Raw genomic sequence first — 4105 nt, 5'->3', positions numbered from 1 at the left:
GCCGGAGCCGCCCCGGTGCCCGGTGGCCGCCGGCGGGGCGGAGCCGTCGCTGGGCCAAAGTCGTTTGAAAGAAGCTGAAATTGAAACAAAACTCGTGGGGGAAAAAAAAATAATATCTATTTCCCGAGGTTTTACGCGGCGCAATCTTGTCCCTGGTTCTGGCAGTGTTGTGTATTAGATCGCAGTATTAATTAGCGGCATTAATTATTAGCGTTGCTAAAGCTCTCGGGCATTTGCCTTGGCCCAGCCCCGCGATCGTGCTCACAGTTTCAGGGTGGTTTGGGTTTTTTTTGAATAACGACGGTTCGTGCTGCGGTGGAGATTTGCTTGGGGGAGAAAGCCCTGGGAGAAGAGAAAAAAGAAAAGAAAAGAAAAGGAAAGAAAAGGAAAGAAAAGGAAAGAAAAGGAAAGGAAAGGAAAGGAAAGGAAAGAAAAGAAAAGAAAAGAAAAGAAAAGAAAAGAAAAGAAAAGAAAAGGAAAGAAAGAGTGACAGAGAAAGAAAGACAGAAGGAAATAAGAAAGAAAGAAGGAAATAAGGAAGACAAAAGAAGGAAAGGAAAGGAAAGGAAAGGAAAGGAAAGGAAAGGAAAGGAAAGGAAAGGAAAGGAAAGGAAAGGAAAGGAAAGGAAAGGAAAAAAACGAAACTAAAACACGAAAAGTAAACGAAAACAAAACCAAAAAAAAGGGGGGAGAAAAAGGTGGGGGCGAAGGCTAAAGGAAAAAGAAAAGAAAGCTGGGAGAGGGAAAGGGAAAAGAAACTGTAAAAGATGAAGAAGGGAACGAACGGGCTCGGGGAGGGCTGCCCAGCCGCCCCGGCCACAGCGCGGCCGCGCTCCCCCTGCTCCGCGCCACGGGAAAAGCTTTGGGGCAGAAACAGCCGATCCCGGGGGCCGCGGAGCCCACTCGGGACCGCGCTGCTTCCCCGGGACGCGGGCAGCGACCAGGTCCCAGCGGAGCCGGTTCTTCCGGCCCGGCCTTACAGCCCACTGGCGGCCCCAACGCTTCACGCAAGTGCGTGAATTTCCCGCACGGACACGCGTCTCGGGGAAAAACACGGGAGGATGGGTCAGCCCAGCTCTCGGCCGAGTTCAGGGCAAATGAACGCGGGGAGCGGGCAGCCGCCGTGTACCGAAAGGGACACAACGATGTTGTCGCCCTCCCGAGAAATAATCACGAGCGAATTCCCTAGTTCTGAGTGTCGGAATAAATCTGTGGCGGGGAGGGGGTTTGCTCTGACAGGATGGGAGCGCACCCACAGACACGCGTGGTGGGAAGGCACCCACCGCCCTCCACGGACACGCGGGGATGGGAGCGCAGGAGCGCGCCCGCTTCCCACAGGGTCCCACGGGAACGAAGCCGATGTCTTTGTCGATGGACCGGGATGGCTGGTGGGGGGGTCGCGAGTGGGGGCTCGGAGCCCTGCTCCGCCGTGCAGGGACCCCCAAAGGTGCCACGGCGGGAGCTCCCCGCCACCCACGGGCCCTCTCAGGCCTCGTGGGGGGGTCACGAAGTTGGTGGGGCTGCTTTGGGGGAGGGGGGGGGGGGCTGCGGCCGTGACAGCGGGTCGCAGAGATGGATGGCCCGAGGGGCCGGGCCGGGCCCGGCCAGCTGCTGCCCAGATGTTTCCCCGTGGGACCCCCCTATTTTGCGGAGCCCCGCGGGGCGAGCGGAGCCGGAGGGAGCCCGGGGGCGGGGGGGGAGCTGCAGCCCCCCCGGCTGCGGCATTGCCCGGGTCCCGGCTGAATAATTAATGGTTCATCTGCGGACGGGGCGGCGGGAGGGGGAACTGGAGTGGAAAGAGGAGAAAAGCGGCAATTGCCATTTATAGGGGCCCGGCGTGTTTATTGATCCGCGATTTACTGACTCGGACTAATCCATCAGATGGACTCCGGCAGCCCGGCGGGACCGGGACCGGGATCGGGACCAGGACCGGGACCAGGACCAGGACCAGGACCAGCCCTCGCCCTGGCCGTGTTCCGCGTCTAAAACTCGTTTTTTTCGCTTGCACTGGGAGGGAAAAAACCTGATCGCAGGCCAGGCGAGGAAGGGCTCCCTTCCCTCTTTGCCGGAGGCGGGGGTCGCAGCCCTCCGGGCCCCTCCAGCCCCCCCAGCCCGGGGCGGCCTGAAGGGACGAGCAGGTTCCACCGGAGGCCCCGGAGTGGGTCGGGTTGGGGGGGGGATTCGCCTGCAACGATCGTGAAGGCCGGGCACGGTCTCCCCGCTCCAGCACGACCCCCTCCGATAGAACCCCCCCTTCTCGGGGCAGCCGGGCCGGGGCTGAGCCCGAAGGGCTTCAACCGGTCCCGGTCCCGGGTGGACGAAACGGCGGGAGGAACGAAACGAAAGCGGGTCCCAGCGGGGCGGCACCGGGGCCGGGGACCGGGAACAAAGCGGCCGGGCCGGGGGAGGCCGCGGGGAGGTGGGAGAGGCTCCCCCCGCCCGGGGCCGGGGTCCGGCCGATCCCCCGCCAAGGGCCGCTCGGGGCGGCCCGGTCCCGCGTGGGGAGCCGGGGTTCAACGCGGGCCGGTTCACGGCGGGGTGACTGCTTTGGTGGTTTGTTTTGTTGTGGCTTTTTTTTGTTGTTGTTTTTTTCCCTGTCTTCGCAGAAAGCAAAGAATTAAACCCTGTCCCCGTGAAATTTGGGGGTTTAATTTCCGTAAATAATGCCTCCAAGGCGTCCCTGGGGCCGAGGGAAACTCGGCGCTGGGGAATAAAAACCATTTGGGAGAGAATAAACCTCCCCCGACGCCGCGGGAGGAGCGGAGCGATGGCAGCGGGGCCAGAGCCCGAGCCGGGCCGGCGGGCAGGGACCTCCCCGAGCCTCCCCCAGCCGGGGCCGCATTTTTATCATCACCATCATGGTTATTATTTCAAATTTTGGCGAGTCAGAAACCGGCCACCCGCTGCTCAATTAGCCCGAACAACGGGGGCATTAAACGGCCGATCGCGGCAGTGTTTAAATCTTTATTTACCAGAACCTTGTAAAGCCAGGAACAATTTGCATTCTATTAACTGCTTTTCAATAGGGCATCGACTGGAACTAAAAGATGCCACTACCCTGCCCTAATTAAAGAGCAACTGAATTACACTAAATACATATGAACGCTGCTCTCCTTCATAAATAACAGCGGGCTCCTCGCCGTGCCGAGCGCCCGGCGGGCCGGACTCTGCCCGGCGCCACGGGGACCTCTGATTTCTTTAAAAAAAAAAAAAAATTAAAAAATTATACACGAGTGGCTTTTACCCCACGGCCATCCCCGCTTGGCCCCGCGGAGCCCCGGCGCGGTTCTGCCGGGGACGGCGCGGAGGAGCCGGGGGAAGGAAGGGCCGGAGAGGCTCCGGGGGGGGGGGTGGTGGGTCAGGCCGGGCACTGACCCCTCTGCCAGCCCTCGACCCTCTCCCCCGCGGAGCAGAGCGGAGCCGCGACCCCCGCCCGCCCCCCCCCGCAGCCACACACAGCGCGGCCGCGCAGCAAAACCGCGTTTCTCCAGCAAACCCTCGGCCCGGCGCCGGCCTGAGGCCGAACGAGCCCCGCCGGGGGCGGCCGCGGGGAACCGGGGACACGGGGCGGGGGGGTCGCTCCTTCTCCCCGAGGGCAGCCGGTGCCCCGGAGGGAGCGGAGAGCAGCCCCGGTGCTGCCCGCGTCCCCCCACCCTATCCCCGGCCCCACCGGCGGGGAGCGACTGGGCAGCGCGGGGACGGACCGGAGCTTTCCCCGAGCGCGGCTCCGGTACCGAGCGGCGGTGCCAAACAGCCCGCGAAGGAGCTCCACGAGCGGCCCCGGGGGCCGCGGCTCAGCCCGCACCCACGGGCGGCGGGGACCGTGGGCCGGGGGCTGTCAGCGGCTCTCCGCGGGGTAAGGGACAGCTTCGGCGGGCGGGACGGAACGGGAAAGCCCCGCCGGGGCTAGAGGCAGCCCGGAGGGGCGGCGGGCAGCGGCGGGCAGCTCCCGGCTCCCACCACCCGGGATGTCTCATTTCCCTCTGGCAGGAGCAGGCCCGGGGAGGCGGGGGGGGGGTGGAAGGTTTGCCTTCAATATAATACACCTTAAATAGAATTTCTTTCCCTTTCTTCGAAAGGCTTCACATCGGCTCGGTAACAGCCA

General features: G+C 62.9%; 1 protein-coding gene across 1 annotated transcript in view; it reads right to left on the bottom strand.

The window, feature by feature from the left end:
* Nucleotides 1-4105, bottom strand: part of ONECUT3 (one cut homeobox 3) — a 22692-nt gene that overhangs the window by 17439 nt on the left and 1148 nt on the right. The window lies entirely within an intron of this gene.

This window comes from Haliaeetus leucocephalus, unplaced genomic scaffold (assembly GCF_000737465.1).
Source record: "Haliaeetus leucocephalus isolate CR32 unplaced genomic scaffold, Haliaeetus_leucocephalus-4.0 Scaffold215, whole genome shotgun sequence".
NCBI classification, from domain to species: Eukaryota; Metazoa; Chordata; class Aves; order Accipitriformes; family Accipitridae; genus Haliaeetus; species Haliaeetus leucocephalus.
The sequence above is the reverse complement of the archived record's forward strand: the minus strand, read 5'-3'. Positions and strand labels throughout refer to the sequence as shown.